Raw genomic sequence first — 22914 nt, forward strand, 5'->3', positions numbered from 1 at the left:
ACCTGTCGTAAGGAGGAATTTCCTTGATGAGGGATGAAGACTACACTTGCTGAGTATAAAGAGAAATGTTTTTATATTTATGTAAATGATTGTTGTTAGGGATTGTGCTCAGTCAAGTAGTGGTTACAGGTTCCTTCAAAACCAGTGACTTCACTAGCCTGGAGCAGCTAACTAGCTTTCCAGTAACAGGTGTGCTTTCCCTTTTGTTGAGCAGGGTAAGTAATCTTATCACATCCTGCTTGCTGCACAAATCTTGTAAATATTTATGTTGGTCACTAAGTAGAAATTAAGATAATAAAAACCTTGTTATTAGAGCATGTTACTTAATTTGCTAAAAAGGAAAAACTAGAAACAGAGGCAGGAGGATCTCTCTGAGTTCTAGACCAGTCAGGGTTACACAGTGGAGATTCTGCCTTGGGGTTGGGAGTGAGAAGCTGGGCTGGGTGTGTGCTTCAGTACTAGAGTGCTTGCCTAGCATGCCTGAGTTCCTCAATTGAATTTTATAGTTGATTTTATTTTGTGACTACATCCACACACACTTCTATTTAAAATATGCTGAGAAGAGCTAATGTCTCTGCCAGAGGAGTTTATTGCACTCCCCTGGGTTAAAGAGTAAAGATTAAATAGCTCAGCTTGTTCTGGGTTAGGGGTAGCACTCTGTGAGTGCATTAGGGGTTCCTACTAGTAGATTGAATCTAGGGTTTCCAGACTGATAATCTGTGCTGATGTCACATGCCTCTAATACTGAGTTTGGGTGAAAGTAAAGATAAATTTGTGATTGTGATAATCTGCTTTTCTTTTGTTTCTTATTATTCATGTTTTTCTCATCTCTGTTTTGGATACACTTTTTGGAAGAATTGAGTTTGTAAGTAGTTGTTCCATTTGATGGGTTTAGGAAAAGACCTCTTGAGGTTATCTACTGTTGATTTTCCAGGCAGGAGGACTAGCTTGCCAAGAACAAAAGTTACCAAATAACACATGTACTGTTCAAAATATTTCTGAGACAGGTCAGTTGGGAAGCTGTTTTACCTTAGAAATATGAGGAGCATTTGCTCCTCAGTGTGAGAGGGGACTGGGGAGTGACAGTAATTCATGGATTAACTGGTTTTAAGGAAGGAAATAGTAATAAAATCTTAATATTAGTAAGAATTTATGGCAAACTGAGGAGCTTGATTTGGAACACAAAAACTGCTGGAGTGGTCAGGTGGTGAGGGGGTGAGCCGTTATTCCAAGTGTAACAAATTTATCTTTAGACTGGATAGGGTGGGATTTGCATTCCCCGAGTTACAATGAGTTTCCAGATCCTTATCAGTTGAGTATTAGGAGTGACTGTTTTTAATAGTGATAATGAGGCAGCTATTCCCAGGAGGAGACTTAGTCACGGGCAGGTTTGTCCGAGTCCTGAAATAGTCTGGGAAAACTCAGGATGGAAAAAAGCAAACTGTTTCAAAACAGAACAAAAACTTGAAGCTGTTTTTTAGGGACTGTGAGGTGGGAATTGATAGGGGTGGTGCCCATCTCTTACCCAGGGAAGCCAAACTTCCCTGAAGTGCTAGGCTTTTTAGAAGCCAGAAAAGATCAGTATTATGTACCTAGAGTACTGCAGGGTTAACATGAAGTTGTGAATAAGAGTAAATTGATAACAGCTATTAATCTGCAGTTATATTCTTTATATAAATTGGAAAACAATTTTACATTAGAAAACAACATCTGGTAGCAACTTTGTTTAAAAGAAATGATTTTTTTATTTATGTGTATCTATATGAGTGTATGCCACATGTGCCCAGGTACCCAAGGAGGCTATACGGGGAGTATGGTCCCCAGGAGGTAGAGTTCCAGGCTGTTGTGAGCCACCTGATGTGGTACCAGGAGCAGAACTAGGGTTCTTGAGAAGAGCAGCAAGCTCTTGGAGCCACTGAGCTGTTTCTCCAGGCCCAGGCTGGTAGCAGCCTTTTGAAAGAAAATTTCAAGTAGCATTTTGTTGCTTGAATTTTACATGTTTTTATAATTAAAAAAAACCTGGTACCAGATATTGGGGTGAAGATCAAAGAAGCAGAGCATCCACAGCCACCACCCCTTACCTCACCACCTCCTCAGCCTGAAAGACCCTCTAGTTCCTGTCTCCTCACGCCTTATATACCTTTCTCCATCCAGCCTTCACTTCCTGCGATTAAAGGTGTGTACACTTTCCAACAAAGGCATGAGATCTCAAGTGCTGGGATTAAAGGTGTGTGACTCTCAAGTATTGGGATTAAAGGTGTGTGCCACCACTGCCTGGCTGTGTTTTTAATCTAGTGGCTTGTTCTGTTCTCTGATCTTCAGACAGATTTTATTAGGGTACACAATGTATCAATCACCACATTTCCCCTATTTTGTCTAAAACAATAAAAGAAGGTTATAACTTACGAAAAACTATATACAATAAGTATATATAATATATAAAGTCAAAAATTACATTAACAATGTCCAGTCCATAAACATTTGACAAATTCAGAGAAAATACTCCATTATCTGTCCTATTTTGGTGAGTCCAAAGTGTTGTACCTAATTCACTTTCTATCCTAACTTGTATTACCAACACAAAACTATCTTTTGATGTCTTTCAGACTTACACACTTTACACCTCTTTGGTGAGTTTCTTTTCTGAATTGGTTAACAAGGAAAACTATAACTAACTAGTCATCAACTCTCTCAGAGACCTGAGAAGGAAATAATATTTACTGAGTAAGCAGGAAGTGCAAATAAATGACTTCCAAAACATGTAAGAAATGACAGAAATGGGGCTGGAGAGATGGCTCAGAGGTTAAAAGGGTGGACTGCTCTTCCAGAGGTCCTAAGTTCAATTCCCAGCACCCACATGGTGGCTCACAACCATCTGTAATGAGATCTGGTTCCCTCTTCTGTGTACATAATAAAAAAAAAAAAAAAAAAGACAGAAACAGCTGGCTGCCTGGACAGTCACCCAACGTTCCTCTGCAATATTGGGGCATCCATCTTCGGCCTATAGGCTTAACATATCAGACAGACTCATCTGTGAAACAGGATTTTTCTGAAGGTCGGTCCTCTTTGTCTTAGCAAAGTTCAGCGGTCCTTTCTCTTGTGTCCTGCTTGTCCATTTTGGACAGCATACTGTCAGCAGTTGAGGTAAGAGTACTTTCTTGCCCAATAACTAACTTTTGCCACACAGAAATTCCATATGGAGTTTCTTTGATGCCCATCATCTTCTGAAGTAGATTGGTGTTGCCAAGAGCAGACATATTTCATTGTCATTAAAAAAAAAATCTGTTATTAAAATAACTTAAATGCCATATTCTGTAGACCTCTGAAGTTTGAAGACTATCTATCTAAAATATATCTGTTTGACCTTGAAAATATACCTAATATGTCTACAAGTTCATAATAGGTGATTAACTATATGTTAATTAGTTGGTAATAAATAATGTTCAAGGACTAGCAATTTTTTTTTTTTTTCGAGACAGGGTTTTTCTGTGTAGCTTTGCGCCTTTCCTGGAACTCACTTGGTAGCCCAGGCTGGCCTCGAACTCACAGAGAACCGCCTGCCTCTGCCTCCCGAGTGCTGGGATTAAAGGCCTGCGCCACCACCGCCCGGTTAAGGACTAGCAATTTGTATTACATTGTTAAATGAGCTCTATAGCCGTATACTCTTGAACAAGAGTAGAAATATATATACAGTATGTTCCAACAAAAATAATCTCAAATTTGTATCAATATACAAAATTTGTATACAATATATATATATACAAAAATTTAATTCTATTGTTTTTGGGATATTTGTTGTTAATCTCTCCCAAAAAATTACTGCAACTTCTTTGCCAAGGTTCACGTTCTGCCCATAATTTGTCAATTTTATCATTAGTTAAAGATACTACAATTTCTGCTGGGTCTATTCCTACTAACTGATGAAGTCTCAATTTTCCTTTTAAAATTAACTCAGAGATCTTTCCACATAAGTTTAAATATTTTTAATCTGTTTATTTGGTAGAAATATCCATTCCAATGTAATATCTTCCTTCTGTATTAAAATTCCTGTGGGAGAATGCTTAGAGGGTAAAAATAACCAAAATGCAATCAAGCTTTGGAGCCACATGATCCACATATGCATCCTGTATTTTCTTTTCCACCAAAGCCAATTCTCTCTTAGCTTCGGCTGATAAATTCTCTTGGACTATTTAAGTCCTTGCCACCCTGTGAGATTTTGAACAAATTACTCAGTTCATCATTTTTTACCCCAATAGTGGTCCATAGACTAATAATCTTTGAAAGTCATTAAGAGTCTGTAATTGATCTCTCCTAATTTGTACCTTTTGGGTTCTAATTTTTTGTAGACTTATTTTATATCTTAAATAATTAATAGAATCTCCTCTTTGTATCTTTTCAGGAGCAATTTGTAATCCTCAAAAATTTTCTTCTTCAAGCATTCTTTCTAAAGTATCTACATTTGAATCAGGTAGTAAAATTGTTTTCCATGTAATGGTAAACTATAGTGAGGAAGTTGTTTACCTATTACTTCCAATGGCTGTCGTACAAAATATTGGCGCAGGGTTGGGCTATTTAACATTCCCTGTGGGAGAACCTTCCATTGATATCTGTTAACAGGCTGAGAATTATTGTAAGTAGGCACTGTGAAGACAATTTTTTCTCTGTCTTTTTCTTGTAAGGGTATTGAGAAGAAACAGTCTTTTAAATTATAAGAGGTCATCCTTTAGGTAACAGAGAAGGCAAAGGAATTCCAGATTGTAGAGAGCCCATTGGCTGAATTACCTTGTTAACAGCTCTTAGATCTTTTACTATTCTCTACTTATTAGATTTCTTTTTAATAGCAAATACAGAAGAATTCCAAGGGCTGGTTGATTTTTCACTATGCTGAGCATTTAACTGCTTTTGTACCAGCTGTTCTAAGGCCTATAGTTTCTCTGTTGTTAAAGGCCATTGCTGAAACCATACAGGCTTGTCTGTTAACCATTTTAAAGGTAGAGCTGTTGGTGTCTTTGGAAGATCAGTGGCTGTTGTGCCCTCTCTTGTACAATCTGAATGGTCAGTGACTGTTCTTTATAATACTTTTCTAATATTTTTCTCAGAAATATATGTTAGCTTATGGTTTGTTTCTGAGATTGGAGGAATGTTAATCTAGGTTTTTCATTGTTGTAATAAATTATTTCCCCATAAATTCATAGCTATATTAGCCACATAGGACTTTAATTTTCCTCTCTGTCCTTTTGACCCTATACATTTGACCCATCTCACACTGTTTCACTTGAGATAATGTTCTAACCTCTAAAAGCTGAATATTTACCTCCTGCATTGGATGCCAAAATTCTGGTACAGTTATTGTAACATCCACACCTGTGTCTACAAGACCTTCAATGAGAATGTCATTTATTTGTATTTTTAATTTTGGTCTTTGTGCATTTATAGAAGTCTGCCAAAAAATTCGCTTCATGATTTCTCCTGAATTTTTTGTTCTCTCTTCTTTAGCTGTTCTATCACCCCAAGCAGTATGTTTTTTTTTTTAATAGGAGGCATTAGGTTCTTTAATTGCTCTGGGAAGGAATTTCTTCCATGATGACAGGAAGGACTAAACCAAATTTGACATGTGGACCTGTGAGAGGCTGCTCAGCAAGTTTCCTGATGACAAGGTCCTGATGACCTTGACTGTCCCTTGTTGATCTACATTCATTAGTCCAATGTCTGCCTTTACCACACCTTCTGCATAATCCAGGAGGGTGGGGCATTCTATTTGGATTATTCCTTGAAAAAACATTATTTCTAGAAACACTCTGTTTACAGTCCCTTTTTAGGTGACCTTGTTTATCACAATTGAATCATTTGATGTTTCGATTTTTCTTCAAATCTCTGAAAATCACCTCTCCTATCCAAGCATCATCATGATCATGAGATTCAACATTAATTGTATCTCAGCTCCATTCCTCCAAGGGTGCTGATCTTGTTTTTAATGGCCCAATTATCCTTTTGCATTGTGCATTAGCATTTTCAAAAGCCAGATATTCAATTATTATCTGTATAACTTCTGAATTTGGTATCATTCTATGTACTGCTGAAGTCAATCTTCGTAAGAAATCAGTGAAGGTTTCTTTTGGGTGACTTTTTCATGAATTCATGCCCAAAGTTGGACTCCAGACTACGGGTGTTAGAGTAGGAGTGAGGGGTGTTCGTGAACCTGTAGGGCACACTGCTCTTTAACACCAGGGTTTACTAATTAGTAATGGAGACAGGGTTGACCTCATTAGGCCAAAAAGGGTGGGAAAGGTAGGCTGCCTTTATGTTTGTCTATCTTAGGTCAATGCTAAGAGCAAAATAATCTTTTTATTTTGTGTTAGGATTTCTTTATGGCTGCCTGCATACTAGCATAGCAAGCTATGAAACCAGTTTTCCTTATATCCAGAAGTGATAACATACTAGATTAAAACAATCACGTCACTCTTCAGGGAATACATGCAAACATGTGGGTAGGTGCCTTGGTTGGACTACAGTCTGCATATTGTCTTCACTGTCTGTGCTAAGCAAATTCCTCCTTAACATGATGCCATTATGTTCACCATCATCCTGTCTAGAAACAGCATTTGCTATATGAATTGTGTTTTTAAACAGGCCATGGTAACCTTCCTGCCCCCAAACCTTTGCTTCACCCCTCAGAGCTGAGGGCCCAACCCAGGGCCTTGTGCTTGCTAGGCAAATGGTCTATCACTGACCTTTAGTCCCCAACCTGTGGTAACTTTCCTAATGGAAAAGAATCAACCTTAAAGCTATGTAAAGAGATAGACTGATAGAGCCCAGAGAATAAAAAGCTCTTGCTGCACAATTCTGATGACCTGAGTTTGATCCAGGAGTCCACAGTGGAAATAGAAAACTGACTCCCAAAAGAAATCCTGTCACCTCCACACATGTGCCTCAATACACACACTCAGAAATAATAATAAAAAAACAATATTATAGAAATTATGTAAAGGTATAAACTAGAAACAAATGGTATCCCAGTTAAAACAGTGTATTTCATATTTCAGATTATGTTATATACTAAAAGTATTACCTTTCGTGTTGGGAATAACAGTATGAAAGATCAAAGTTGTTGTCATCTTAGGGCACATTTGAGAATTTATTGAGTTGTCATTTTAACTTCTACACAATAGTGCTTTGAATATTGTCTTGAAGGAAACCAGACTGCCACCAAATGCATGACTTGTTGAGGTAACTCACACGTTTATTGAGGTGAGTTAGGTATACCCTGTGACATAGGAACAAAACAATTAAAAAGAACTTTGAGTTACGGAAAAATTGGAGAGTCAGATAGCTGTAGTTTTATTTGGGTAATACATTTTTTTTTTAAAGAAACTTAATGTTTCTATAATGTTATAGGAATTTAGATTATAATAAACAAAAGAAAATTTCTTTTAGGGGAAATGATTTATTATTAATGTGAAAAAGTTATGGGGGTGTTATGAGAGAGGTCGCACAGTGGTTAAGAACACTTATGCTTTTGCAGAGTATGGGATTTTGGTTCTCAGCACTCACATGGGTAGTTTACCTGTAATCCAGCTCTAGGGGCATTGGATACCCTGGCCTCCAAGGGTACCTGCGCTGAAGTGCACATACCCACACATAGACACATACGCACACAGTTAAAACAGAAAATCTTTTACAAAGGAATTATGACCTAAATAGTTGAATTTTTGTTATAGTCATGTTTTTGTTCTGTAGTTTTAATCTGAATACTAATTGCATGCAGTTTATTCAGTAGCTCTGTAAGAGTTGCTTGGAAGAACAGCAACATTTTAACAGCAACAGTGCTTTTCAGTCTCAACCTTCCCCTGGAGATAGTACTTGAAGCTTTTTTTTTTCATTTGCTTAAATGTTCTCTACAGGGTCTTCCTGGTCTGCCTGTCTTCCCCAGACTGGCCTCACTCATGGTACTCCTCTTTCCTCAGCCTCCTAAGCACTGAGATGTGGGTATTTGCCACCGTGCCCAGCTTAGCTCTCTGTTATTAACAGCATTCTTTCTTCTTTCTTTCTTTCTTTCTTTCTTTCTTTCTTTCTTTCTTTCTTTCTTTCTTTCTTTCTTTCTTTCTTTCTTTCTTTCTTTCTTTTCTTTTCTTTTCTTTCTTTCTTTCTTTCTTTCTTTCTTTCTTTCTTTCTTTCTTTCTTTCTTTCTTTCTTTCTTTCTTTCTTTCTTTCTTCCTTCCTTCCTTCCTTCCTTCCTTCCTTCCTTCCTTCCTTCCTTCCTTCCTTCCTTCTTCCTTCCTTTATTTATTTATTTATTTACTTTTTATTGGGCTGGGTTTCAAGTAGCCCAGGTTAGGCTCAAAGTTACTGTGTAGTTGAGGATGACTTTGAACTCTCTTGATCCTCTTGTCTACTTCCTCCCAACTACTGGGATTACATGTTTTTGTCACTATGGTTGACCATTGATAGCATTCATACATTCTGGTTGTTGAGTTTCCAGCTTCAAATATGAGGATTTCATTTTTTCCTCATCCCCAGAAATACTTTTATTCTCTGTCTTCTAATGTAGGTGATTACCAGTTTGCTTAGGTTGTCATTCAGTGTTTACGTGTAAGACTGAAAGTAGTTACTATTCAGGTAAGCTAGTGTCACCTTCATAAGACTTAGTGTGCCCTGGCATTTATGTATTTATTTACTTTTCTATTTATAGTAATCTAGTTCAGCTTTTCCATTTCCTCTCAGGAACAGACTCTTGAGGTATTCTCATAACTCTGTGTTCCCAAAGATGCACACCCATTTGGATCATCTGATTTTCTGCTGGGCCACTCTGCCGTGTCCCAACACCAGCATCTAGAAGGTAGCACTGCCTGTTGTGTTGGACTTCCTGTGTAGAGCTTATGTCTTCTTTATCTTGGTTGAGATCCCATTACCCTATCTGTCCTTGTCTATGCCCTTGACCTTCACTCCCAGTGATGGGACTCGAACCCAGGGCTCTGCATGGTAGGTGAACTCTGTACCACTGAACAACATTCCCCTGCCTAGTTTAGTCTTTAATTATAGCAGAACATACTCTCATAGTCCCTGCTGGAGAAAGTTAAACTTGTGTAGACACATTTGATACGTTTTTAGTCCATCAAATTTAGTGCCACGGTAGACAACACAAAGAATGTAGAACTTTTATCACAGGCCTAAGTAGAGGACCCTTGCATATTTTGTATGGAACTCAAAGTGAAGCAAGAGACCTGAACCTTGAATGGAGTGTAGCAGGCAGAGGTCTAGGACTTGTTGGCCTTCAGGGAAAGGAAAGTGGAGCAGGCTGTGGAAGGTCAGTGGACACTTGAAGCAAGCGTTTGAATAGCTCCCCAGGGGAATCTCTGTCTTGGGATAGTGTTGCACCAACCTCTCCTTCTAGGAGTTAGATAGACCTGTCCCTCCCTGTATTCACTATTTAGAGCGAAGATGATGTAGATCTCTTCTATAGAAGAGGAGCTTGCGGAGCCTTCCTGTGGCTGCACAGGTGCATGTGTTACCCTTTCCATTGCTGTGGCAATACCAGACATAAGGAAGGAAGGAAGGGTTGATGTTCGAATGAGGAGCTGGTCCATGATGGCAGGCGTGGCAGCCATCATCCTGCATCCACAATCAGGAGCAGGGGGAGGGGAAGGGTGCTGCTCAGCACCTAGTCTCCTTTTGATTTGATCCAAGGACCCCAGGCAATGAGACAGTGTCACCCACATGCTCAGTGAAACCTTTTAGAAAATCCCTTCACAGACACACCAGAGGTCAATCCAGTCAGATGGACAATCACATTTATCCATCACAACAGATGTACAGCCTCTCGGCACAACCAATTCTAGGTATACCAAAGATGTAGATTTGGAGTGAGGTATTTTACTTTCCCATGCCTTTAATTTCTGAAGATGGCTTATTCTGTCCTTATTACTGTTCAGCTGGATGTGAGGCTCTAGTTTAAAAAGTTTTCCTCGCTCCCTCTGGCTTTATTGTCTCCTTCATCTTAAAGAAACAACATGGGAGCCGGGCGGTGGTGGCGCACACCTTTAATCCCAGCACTCGGGAGGCAGAGGCAGGCGGATCTCTGTGAGTTCGAGGCCAGCCTGGGCTATCAAGTGAGCTCCAGGAAAGGCGCAAAGCTATGCAGAGAAACCCTGTCTCGAAAAACCAAAAAAAAAAAAAAAAAAAAAAAAAAAAAAAAAAAAAAAAAAAAGAAAGAAACAACATGGTTTCATGGTTTTCTCTTGCTTTCTGGTTGCTTGAATTTCTTTTGTGGCTATTGTTTTTGAGATAGGATCTTTCTGGATCTTAGGCTATCTGGAACCCTCTTTTTATCCACTCTGACTGCTCCAGGCTCCTGAGTGCTAAGATCACAGACATGAGCTACCATGCCTGGTGGAATTCCTCATCCTTTGTCTGACTAGTTCTTTGTCCTTCAGTGTAGGAATGAGGTCACTGATGCTGAATACTCAATGAACCTTGTAATCTGGGAACTACTTTGTAATTGCTTTGTTTGACGACTTTCCCTTTTTCTCATAGTTTTCTTTTGAACTCAGAATACTTGATTTTCTAGACATAATCATACAATGTTTTGTCTTTTCTATGGAGGATTTAATTTCTTTCCTTCCTTCCCACTCTGTCAAGTTTCTGGGTTCATGAGATTCCCCTGCCTCTGCCTTCCTGGTAGAGCTCAGCTCCTGTCTTCCCTACCTCCTTTTTTTCCCACAGTGGCTTGCTGTGGAACATAGATTGGCTTTGAACTCTAGATGATCCTCCTGCCTCTGCCTCCCAAGTACTGAGATTCTAGGCGTGCCTCCCTCTGTTATGGTTTTTTTGTGTTAGAGATGTCTAAATTCTTGGTGGTTCTTGTTTCATAGTGGAATTAGAATAGGAAAGCTTTGAGTACACAAGTAGGACTTACCAGCTAATGTTAAGTTTCACTGGTGGTGACCTGGCAGTAAGTTTGGAAATTTTTGTGTCTATATGTATATACATTTTTTCTGTGATAGGATCCCCAGAGACTTCAATTTCCCTTGAAGTGGAGGCCCACCTGTTAGCTTTTTGGGACAGGTATTGGTAGATGAAGCTCAAGTCAGTGATCTATTAAAGGTGGCTCATACTTAAACATTTAATTGGGATCGAAAGATGGCTTAGCAGTTAAGAGCACCTGTTGTTCTGGTAGAGGACCCAGTTCAATTCCCAGCACCCACACAGTACCCGTAACAGTTACAGGGCATCTGTTGGCTTCTTCTGGTTTCTTTGGGCAAGGCATGCACTTAGAACTTGTTAACTCTGGCTTAAGTAACGTCATTTGGTAACTTGGAGTGTTTGTGGTAAGCTGTTTGCACCACCAAAGTCAGCAAATACTGCAAATGTGCATATTTTCTCTTCCCCCACCCTCCCCTGCCGATTGTTGGGCTCACCAGTTACTGCACATCACGGGCTGGGGTCTAGTGCTTGCTTGATCACTGTGTCGGTGGAATGTGGGTGGATTGTAGGTGTATGGAACCCTCTGAAGGTTCCATAATGGAATTCTGTGGAAATAAACCACAGTAGATTAGCAGGAGAAAAGGCATGCATTTTTAAAAATAATATTCTTCCTAAGGGACCAGAAAGTTGGGGGTGGATGCAGGTTTTTTGAGTAAATGGTTTTAAGGGAAAATTAGTAGCCACAAAGAACAGACAATAATACTCTGGGACAAAGTTCATCTTGGCTCTGGACATAGTGTTATCCCAGTCATCTTTCCTGAAAGTTACTCTTTCCTGTTCAACAGGTTTAGGAAGGAGGGCTTAGGACTATCATTCCTCCTAGAAGAACTTAATTTTAGTTAAAGAACTTTAGAGAACATCCCCCTTATGCTTTGAGAGAGACAGGGATGGGAGAAGGTTAGACTTTGGTTTTGAGATTGCTTGTTTAGTTTACAGATATTCAGCATGTCAGCATGCCACACTTTCAAATTGATTTCTGCATCCCTTCACCTCAAACTGCCTGCACCTTGATTGATGTACTGAAGGCCAGACAGCCATCTGTTTTAAATAGGACCTTTGGCCTTTTGCAACCTGGAGAAAGGAGAAGGGCAGTTATGTGTACACCCGAAAGAAAATAGGGAAGTTAGACAATATTTCAGAAAAATGTTAGTCATTCCATTGTTAACCCTGCTACTATTTTTTTTTTATTATTATTGTTAGGTGTGTGGGTGTTTACATGTGAGCACACATGTGCGTTCATATGGAGATGTCTTCCATCACTTTCTAGTTATTGATGCAGAATTTCTCAGTAAACTTAGCCCTCATCACTTCTGGCTAGTCTAACAGCCAGCTTGCCCCAAGATTCTCTCCTTCCTGCTGAGATGCAGGCAGCTGCTACACCTGTTGGCATTTTCCTAACTGAAGGCTGAGCATCCAAACGCTTGTTTTCACGCTTGTCAGACAGGTGCTTAATCCACTGAACCAGCTCCCCGGCCCTTGACTTCCTGGTTCTGTGTCTTTGGGGGAATGGCTGAGGGGTGTGTGTGTGTGTAAACCACACCCCCTCTTGGTATTTGGGGAATGATCAAGGCAGAGCTATGTGTTTAGTCTTACCTGGGAACCTGTGATAGAATTCTTGATAAAATAGGTAAATGATCTTGACTATTAAAGAGATTTCAAAATAGGCCTAGCCAGTCTCCAGTTGGTTTGCAAGTCAGGAAAGATTTACTTCTTGTAGGAGGAAGTTTTTTCATTTCCCTGAAGTGTAACTATCTATAGTGGTTAAACTGAATGACTTGTGCTTGTTTGTTTGCTTATGAATGTGTGGGAAGATGAAACAGTATCAGGTTACATAGTTTGGTCTTCAGGAGGACTGGACCCAGTAATATTTCCTTGTTCCGATTCTTTAGCAATTCCAGCTATCCGTCACTGGCTGGTCTAGTGACCGATCGTTCATCCACTCTGGTAAGCAGTTAATTGGGCCATAATCTAGTGAGACTTTGAGTCATCCGTGTCATGTGAATGGGCTGCGCAGACTGTTAGTGCCCTCCATTTCAGAGTCCACGGCCTTCTCCTGCCTTGTCTTTGCTGACAGCTCTATGGCAGTGCAGAAATGTCCTGGAAACCAGGTGGTGATGTAAGTGGAGGCAGCACTTCAGAGACAGAGGCGGGGTCCTTGTCATCCCAGGTTCAAGACCAGCCCTGATACCCAGTCTCAAAATAAATGAAAGGGGAGGGGGTCAGGGTGAATGAGGGGGTAAGATTTTAGGTCAGTTAAACTCTTAGATTCCTCTGTTAAGGAATACATTCTTCCTTTTCTTTTTTCTGTTTTGTTTCTGTGCTGAATAGTGAACCCAGGGCCTTGTACATGTTTGGCATGTACTTTACTACTGAGTTAAATACCTGTGCTTCACACACATGCTTTAATTTTTCAAAAGACTTTTGTGGTTCAAGACAGGGACTGTTGTAACTAAAGGGAATGGATTCCTGATCAAGTCCCTTGTGACACTGGACATGTGAATTACACATAGACTTAGGTGAAAGTTGGAATTCAACCTTGTGAAGAATGGTAGTTGGCTTAATTACTGTTATATTGCTGTGAGGAGACACCATGACCAAGGCAACTTATAAAAGAAAGCATTGAATTGTGGCCTTGCTTACAGTTTCATAGGTTGAGTCCATGACCATCATGGTGGGGAGCCCAGCAGCAGGCAGATGGGCATGCCATTAGAGCAGTAACTGAGAACTTACATCCTTATCCGAAAGGAGGAAGCAGAGAGAGAAAGACTGGGTTTGGTGTGGGCTTTTGAAACCTCCACTCCAAGAAGGCCACACCTCCTAATCCTTCCCAAACAGTTTCGCCAACCATGAAACCAAGCATTCAAATACATGAGCCTATGGGGGCCCTTCTCATTCAAATCACCACAGTGATCTTTGTAATGATCCAGTATATAGGAATATCCAGTTGCTAGGTTTTAGTAAGCATTTATACAAAATGATGTTTTGTTCTTTTCTATCTCCTCTCAGTATCCTCTTCTGTGTGCAAGAGGTTTTCCTGTTCTTCTTCTCTCTAGTTAGTGTGATGAAATCTAGGTCAGACTGTATGTGGGCTAATTGCTGTTTTCAGTTCTCACGAGATTTCCAGTGATTACCCTCAGACATGCAAGGTGGAGGTGGGGGGCAGCTTTCTTTATAAGCTTATGCTCGAGACCAACATCCTGTGGTATCTAAAAGGACCTTCTCCAGAACTTTATTCATATGAAAAATCACCTTGAATTGGATGTTAACAGATTACCTTTAGTAAAAAGTGGGATTATATGTGGTTATCTGGGTCCTGTGGTAACTAACCCTGCCTTCATCTGAAACTCATCTGCATTTGCCTTGGCATTGCCTACAACGTGCATTTGAAGTACAGAATCTATAAAACATGGTCTAGAGAGAATTACATAGGGCTTTTATTACTTGATTTTTGCTGGACTGAGGAGTGAGCCGAGAGCCTTGTGCATACCAGAAGAGTCTACCATTAAACTGCACCTTCAGCCATTATTGTGGGGTTTTGAAAAGCTTACTCGGGCACTGGACCTTGTAGAAGTGACAGTGAGTACCTGGTTGTCCAGATGCTCTTCTCTCAGCCTGAGGTGGTAATGTGGGCAGCTGCATTGGCCTCTCACAGTTCTCTTGGACAGATAGGATGGGCTTTGGGGAAACACACTAGCGTATTCCTTTTCTGTTTAGAGTCTCATAGTGGACACTTTTTTTTTTTTGTTTTTTTGTTTGTTTGTTTGTTTGTTTTGGTTTTTCGAGACAGGGTTTCTCTGTGTAGCTTTGCGCCTTTTCCTGGAACTCACTTGGTAGCCCAGGCTGGCCTCGAACTCACAGAGATCCGCCTGGCTCTGCCTCCCGAGTGCTGGGATTAAAGGCGTGCGCCACCACCGCCCGGCTTTTTTTTTTTTTTTTTTTTTTTTAATAATCTGTAAGCTGGGTGTTAGGGGGTGTTAAGTCTAGCTTAGGTAACATACTGAGACCTTGTCTCTAAAACCCCCAAATCTTTAAAACTTGAAGGTGAGAAAGTTTATAGTTTTTAATGCACAGTCATAATTTTGTTAAAACTTCTGTGAAAGCTGGAGTGCTGTTGATACGGCAGATGGTCGTGATAAAATGGGAACATATCAACTAAAAAGAAACCAATGTGGGTTGAATTATAATTAAAAATATCTCTATGACTCACTAAAATATTTTTCATTTGGGTTAACTTGTTAATGCTGTAATCTTGTTTTATTCATCTTTTGAGAAAACCCAAGTAGACAAAGCAGGCTGGCAGGATGGCTCAGCAGGCCACGGTGCTTGATGCTGTCTATGCCTGGTGACCTGGGTTGGATCCCCGGGTCTCCTCCCATGCTAGAAATAGAACAATTCTGACCTCCGCATGCCCACCGTGGCACATGATATTTTCTTTAAAAAACAAAACAAAACAAAACAAAACAACAACAAAAAAAAAAAAGCCAAGAATGCCTTTAGAATTTCCCCAATGGTAAATTTTTAGGGCATGGCATGAACTTTCTGAAGTAAAAGAATCTTAATAAGATGATTATTTGTAGAAGCTAATAAAGACTTTTGCTTTCTCTTCTGTTGTGGAATATTAGTTGAAGATGTGTTATATTCATTTATGCTGTGGAATATTTGTTTAATGATGTAAACATGTTGCATTTGTTTAACTCTGTGAAGCTGTGTTACTTTGCCTGTCTAAAACACCTGATTGATCTAATAAAGAGCTGAACAGCCAATAACTAGGTGGGAGAGAGAAATAGGCAGGGCTACCAGGCAGAGAGAATAAATAGGAGAAAAAGAGAAAAGGAGGAACAAGAAAAAGAGAGAGGACACCAGGGCCAGCCACCCAGCCAGTAACAGAATAAGAAGTAAAGAAAGACATATAGAAAAGAGAAAAGTAAAAGCCCAGAGGCAAAAGGTAGGTAGGGTAATTTATAAAAGCTGGCTGGAAATAGGCCAAGCTGAGGCCGAACATTTATAACTAAGAGTAAGTCTCAGTGTATTTATTCAGGAGCTGGGTGGAGGGCCCCAAAGAGTAGAAGAGTTAAAAAAACAAAACAAAACAACTACACTCTTCAATGAGTTGTCACAAATGAACAGAATTACTTGCCAGGAATACCTGGTCATCTTATTAGGAGATTACTCCAGACACCTTAATGGGCAGAGCTTCTTCGCGTCTTGCCAAGAGGAATGGCCATCCTTGATTTCCTGTCTCTTGCATAACAGCCCAAAGTAGGCGTATATGATATTTTTTATTGAGATAGTTCACACCATTTGTGACTGTTGCACTGGAGCTCTTTTGGGTTTTTCATGCTTGAAATCTTACTGAGCCCAGTCAGAACTGGTTCCCTGTGAGTTGATGGTCATTTTACCAGAAGGAAAAAGGAGTGTTCTAGGTTTCTTACAAGGGTACAGGTCCTGTTTATGAGCTCTCCATCTCAATGATCTAATGATCCCCTAAAAGTCTCACCTCCAAATACAATCACATCGAGACTAAGGGTCCAGCATAAGGGACACAAACGTGTGTGTACAACAGTGCTAAATAGTACTTGCTAAGAATTTGTTGAGATAGCTTCTCACACTGTTAGTAGTTCACCATCAGTTTGCACACTACCCTTTGATTCCCTGCCTCCCTGTTTCACATTAGTGGGTCTTTAACAAGACCAGTGCATGGGAACCTTTGAGGTTTCCTAGTATGTTTTGAGTTTGTGGCCAGTCTGAAAATGTGTAATGCTGAGCTCTTTGATGGAGCAGAGCTGTGCATAAGAGAATATAGCTCAACGATTTTGTTTTCTTCGGTCTTCTTAGAGTCCAAAAGCATCACCTCATGTTTATAAATATACTCTAGAATTGGTTCTGTTGCCCCTATCTCATTCTTAATAAGAACAATGCCCCAGAATGCTCTGCATTTTCAACGAAACAGCTTATTACCATGGTAACAAGGAATTAGCTTATTCTGACTGAGGCAGGGTTCTGGTCTAGTGCTTTCAGGAGAATATAAAAACAATCCAGTTATTTTGTTGAAGACTTAATCGTATGACCTGTTCAGGGTCATGTCCAGATAGCCTTAGCTTATAACTATGACAGAGCACAACCAAGGGATATTGTAAAGGAAGGACAGTCCCCTGAGTTGGGGTCTGTCACCTTGTGAAAACACCAGAACAGGTCCAGGTGGCTGCCTGTGTACCTGAGGATAACCGAATAACTTCCTGTTCAGTGTCATTCCCATTCCATCCTTCTCCCAGTCCACCTTGAAAACGGCTGACTGGCAGAGGTGTAGGAGAATAGAGAATCGCATGAGAAGACAAACGTAGAAAGTGATTTTCCTTAGGCCAGATTGTCCATGTGGCCCTCTCAGCCTTTCATCTAAAGATGTGGTGCTTGAGATTTGGAAGTACGTTTCTTGCATTTTGGTCTGGGGCAGGGCTGTTTAGAACCTGCATCGTCTTAGGGGTTTTCTTTAAGAGTGAAGCAAAGGTGTGGTGGAGCAAGCTGCTGGGCAGCAGAATAAAGGAATACAAAGGGATTTGAGATTTGCCACCCAGCCTGTTTACCCCAGCTTCTGTAGGGTGAAAAGAAATTTAAACATTTTCTGGTAGTTAGTAAAATATAGTTTAGCTTATGAATAGAATTTAAAAGTTTGGTAAAAATCAAAGTATAAATCATTTTAGTTTAGCTAAATAAAATCTATGAATAGGGATAATCTTAGAAAGTGTTACATTTTATTATGCAAATAGGAAAGTTTTGGAAGACAGGATAGGAGAACTCCTAATATTACAAACATTGTGGATAGTTTGATATAATTAGAACATCAGACCTAAAAACAGATGTTAAAATTTGGAGGTGAAAGTGCTGGCAATTGAACTTGAGGCCTCCTGAACAATTTGTGTAAATAAGCTGTACTTGACAATATTTGTGTATCTGTAAATGTACCGTTTGGGGACTGGCACCCAGAGAGGTGAGCACACCCCCGACTGTCAGCTGAGAGATGCTGTTGTAGTGCAGGAGCGTGAGCACTGTGGCACGTGTCGGGAGGGAGGGGGAGTGTGCAGAATGAGTGGGCGGACGTTGAGGAGCAGTCTTTGTGGGAACAGTCCAGGAGTGTTCTGAGAGGACATTTGAGCAGACCCCTGGAGGAGGAGGAGGAAGGAAAAGACACGAGTGGATATCTCTGGGAAGCAGCAGGTTTTGTATCAGCAAGTGTCAACGCTGGGAGGTAGGATTGTGTGTGTGTCATGTTTGAAATAGAGTCTGGTTTTCCGCTAAACTGAGTAAGCACAGAGGAGAAGGTAAGCAGAAATGGGAAGTGAGCCTGTCTGCTAGAACTTCTGATGGAGAGTGGTGTAGTGTGGAAGACGGTAGGATGGGAACTGGGGAAGATGACTCCGTGATTGAGAGCTCTTGCTCTCCAGAGGACCCAAAGTGGATCCCCAGCACCCACATGGAGGCTTCCAGCCGTCCATAATTGCAGTTGCAGGGGGCTGATGCCACCTTCTGCCCTCTGAGGGCACTGGGCATGCATGTGATGCACTGACACGTGCAGGAAAACACCAGGACAGAAAAGACAGGATGGTCGGGTAGAGCGTCTCGGCTGTTACAGTGCAGGAACAGACGGAGAGAGCAGCATGGCGCTTAAGGAAGGGCGCCTTACTGAACAGGGCGGCAGCAGTGGACAGTGGCAAGTAGTGGTTGGAGGACAGAGCCAGTGGGATCTATGAGGAAGGAAAAAGGGACCAAGAAAGAGTCGAGGTTTCTGGTGTTAATAATGGAAAGATAATGCTTCTGTTTATTAACATGAGGAAGACTGTGGAATGTGCAAAGGGAGTCAGAACTTTTACTTTAGACATGCTCAGTTGAGATGCTTATTTGATAGGCACATGAGAATTAAAATAGCTGGTGTACAAACTGGAGAGAAGTTTGCGCTGATTCACTGAGGCATACCATTGAGAACATTAACGGGATGAAGGAGGTCCCGACATGAATAGGTCCCGAATTGCTTGAGGTGCCATGGGACATCTTTAAAACTCAGCGTGTTCATGAAAACATTGTGGTAGGGTGCACACTTGCCCACATCTGTAATTTAAATGTATGTTTAGGGATATATGCTTGCATGTATTGTGTGTATTTTTTTTGGGGGGGGGCTGGGTTCAGCAGTGTACAGTTCTATATGTGCACCTAGTAGTGTTTGTCACACACAGGAAACAGTGAGCGAGTAGAAAATGAGCACTTCAGCCAGCTATGGGGCTTACACTTGTAAGTCCAGGTCTTGGGAAGCTAAGGATTATGAGTTGAAGGCCAGTCTGGACTACATGGTGACATGCCCCACCCCCATTTTTAAAATGATTTTTTTATGTGTATGGATGCTTTGTCTGCAGGGTGTGTCTGTATACCACGTATGTGCAGTACCTGTGCAGGCCAAGAGGAGGGTGTCAGATCCCCTGGAACTGGACTTACAAATGGTTGTGAGCTGCCATGTGGCTGCTGGGAATCAAACCTGGCTCCTCTGGAAGAGCAGCCAGTGCTCTTAACTGCTGAACCATCTCTCCAGCCCTAACCCCCCCCCTTTTGTTTTTTAAGAAAAGAAGGGGCTAGAAAGATGGCTTGGTGATTGAGGATGTGCTGTCCTTACGAGGGGACCAGCACCCATTTTCAGGAGGCTCATAGCCACCTGTAACTCTAGCACCGTGGGACCCAACTCCTTGGGCACTTGCACTCACACATGCATGAGCGTATATATTCTATCTGAGCCCCTATGCCACTGGTTCTTAACCTCTGGGTCCTGACTCCTTTGAAGGGGTCAAATGATCCTTTCACAGGGTTCGCCTAAGACCATCAGAAAACAGATATTTGCATTACAATTCATAACAAAATTACAGTTGTGAAGTAGCAATGAAAATAATGTTATGGTTGGAGCATATGGTCCACAGCATGGGGAACTGTATTCAGTGTCACAGCATTAGGAGGTGAAGAACCACAGCTCTAGACAGTAGTTTTCTAGATTAAGGCAGATCCTCTACCCTGTCCTCCAGATACATATAGATTATTTCTTACTATTTTTCCCCTATATGTATTGGTGCATGCATGCATGCATGTGTCTGTCCCTGTGCGTGTGCCACAGTGCATCAGTGAGTGTGTGGTAATCGGAGGATAACTTTTGGGGGTTCTCGTCTCCACCATGTGGGTTCCAGAGACCAACTGTTGGTCACCAGGCTTGGCAGAAAATATCTTTACCTACTTAGCCATCTTGATAGCCCTGTAAAAAAATTTTTAATTATTTTAAAATCAGTGTAGATTGGTAGTGGTGGACAGGTGAGACAGATCTTACTCTCTAGCTCAGGCTGGCTTCAAACTCAGAATCTGAGTCCTTGGAGTACAGGCTTACAGTAGTACACCCTGCTTCCAGAAGTTCTTTCTCATTTATATTACCATGTTCCTGGTTTGGTTTTGGTCTTGAAATATCGTCTCATGCAACCCAGACTAGCTTTGAACTCACAGTGCAGGATGATCTTGAGCTGATCCTCTTGCCTCTGCCTCCCAAATGCTAGTTAGGAAGATAGGTGTGCACCACTATGCCCAGTTGATGTGGTGCTGGAAGTCAACCCAGGGTCTTGTGCATGTTAAGCAAGTACTCAATCAACAGAGCTGCATCTCAACCTTTACCCTGTTCTATTTTTAAAGACTTACTTACTTACTTACTTACTTACTTATTTATTTATTTATTTATTTATTTATTTATTTATTTATTTATTTATTTATTTATTTATTTATTTATTATGTATACAGCATGTATGACTACAGGCCAGAAGAGGGTACCAGATCTCATTACAGATGGTTGTGAGCCACCATGTGGTTGCTGGGAATCGAACTCAGGACCTCTGGAAGAGCAGTCAGTGCTCTTAACCTCTGAGTTCCCCTTTACCCTGTTCTTAAGCCTTAAAAGCACTAAAAATTAATTCATTTATTCCAAATACAGATGGGCATGGATAAAAACCACTCTGAAAGACAAGCCTCATGGCCAGCAATAGATAGATGGCCAATGTGAAACGAACTCAGTGGCATCTTGGGAGATTCTTTCCAGGGCTTGTTGTGGAATATTACTTTAGTTGTGTGTTACATTTGTTCATGCTACATTTGTTTAATTATGTAAAGGTGTGTGGCTTTTGTTTATGCTGCATTTTATTATGTAAAGATGTGTTGCTGTTTCACTTTGCCTGCCTAAGGTTCCTGATTGGTCTAATAAAAAGCTGAATGGCCAATAGCTAGGCAGGAGAGGGATAGGCGGGGCTGCTGGGCAGAGGCAACAAGAAAAAGGAGAAGAGAGGGAGACACCCAGGGCCAGTCAGCCAGACACTGAGTAGGACATACAGAAGGAAAGAAAGGTAAAAGCCCTGAGGCAAAATGTAGATGAGAGTTAGTGGGACAAGTCTAAGATAAGGCTGAGCATTCATAACTAATAAGAATTCTCTGTGTCATGATTTGGAAGCTGGTTGGTGGCCCAAAAGGAAGCCTGTTGCAAGGCTTTTTTTTTTTTTTTTAACCTTATAGGTCCTTTGCGTATCTATCATGGCTTCTGGTTTTGTGTTCTTCCAGGGTTCTGGTGTGTACAGATCGGTGTGTCACTGGGTCTGTGTGTGTTTCTTGTGCTTTTCCCTTTGACTCCTTTTCTTCTGTTTGTTTTTGTCCTGTTCCTGTTTTGTTATCTTATCATTATTCTTTAGATGCAGTTGGTTATCTAAGGAAGACAGGGTATGGATTGGGATGGCAAGGGGGGTTGAGGAGGATCTTGAAGGAGTTGGGGTGGGGAAACCATTATTAGAATATATTGTATGAAAAAAATCTATTTTCAATTAAAATAGAAAAAGGGATTTCTGGAGGAAAAAAAGGTGGGTAATTTGACTTCTTCAGAGACTATACAAAACTTTGAGATAACTGGAAAAAACTAAGGTGCGTTTTGGTGGATAAGGTCAGATGTTTTTGTGTGGGGCACGATTCTTTCTCACTTCCCACCTTATTTTTTGAGATAGGCTCTCTGCACGATTTGAATAGTCTGGCTGGTCTGCAAGCCCCAGGGATTATCCTCATTTCCTTAGCTCTGGAATTACAGCACCCGTGCTGGTTTCTACGTGGGTGCTGAGATTCGAACTCAGTTCTTCATGCTTTACCACAAACACTCACTGTTGACTGACCATCTCCCCAACACCAAGATCAGATCTCTTTGAGAGAAACAAAACTCAGTGAATGAGCATCTAGAGAGCTTTAGTTCAAGTTCTAAGCAATGTGAACACTGTGTGTTGCCATCTATTCAGGTTTATCACTTGAAGGGGACAGCTAATAAATTAGCATTTTATAAAGATTTTATAAAGAATGTTTAATTAGACTCCTTGATACTTTTTAATCTTTGCATTTCAAAGGTATAGCTTTCTATTCAGTAATAATTTGAGGAAACAATTAAAAATTCTTTGAGGAGTCACATAGTTTTCTGGGATTTGTAGAAATGTGGAAGAATTGGGGGGTGATAGAAAAATTAAACATGGATCTTTTATAATCAAAAGTCTTTGTGACTGTAAAGACCAAAAGGGAAATTCACAATGATGTGATCCTTCTTAAAATTTAGTATATACAAGTTTTTTGCCAGGCATGATAGTGCATGGTTGTAATCCCATGAGATACGGAGGCAGGGAGGTCGGGAGTTCAAGGTCATCCTCCAGGTGGAGGCCAGCCTAGGCTATAGGAAACCTTGTCTCAAAACAAAGGATTCCTCTCTTGGCTTCTTGAACCTTCTTATTTCTTCTGTTTCTGTTAGGTCTGGAGTAGGAAACATCATTTCAGCGACACTTTTCCTTTTCGGTAGCCCTCCTCTCCATGTCAAGTTAAAAGTAGCCATTTCCACTGCTCCCCTTCCCTGGC

General features: G+C 40.8%; 1 protein-coding gene across 18 annotated transcripts in view; it reads left to right on the forward strand.

Annotated features, from left to right (window-relative positions):
• Fbxo34 (F-box protein 34) overlaps positions 1–22914 on the forward strand; it is a 131343-nt gene that overhangs the window by 88211 nt on the left and 20218 nt on the right. For 3 of the 18 annotated variants that reach the window (XM_076544862.1, XM_076544868.1, XM_076544869.1), the window contains exon 1: positions 4400–4468. The exons of the other annotated variants lie outside the window; for them this stretch is intronic. The gene's annotated coding sequence lies outside the window, so the exon portion shown is untranslated. Of the gene's footprint in view, positions 1–4399; positions 4469–22914 lie in introns of those variants that run through there. 18 annotated transcript variants of the gene reach the window in all.

Source organism: Peromyscus maniculatus, chromosome 9 (genome assembly GCF_049852395.1).
Source record: "Peromyscus maniculatus bairdii isolate BWxNUB_F1_BW_parent chromosome 9, HU_Pman_BW_mat_3.1, whole genome shotgun sequence".
Classification (NCBI taxonomy): domain Eukaryota; kingdom Metazoa; phylum Chordata; class Mammalia; order Rodentia; family Cricetidae; genus Peromyscus; species Peromyscus maniculatus.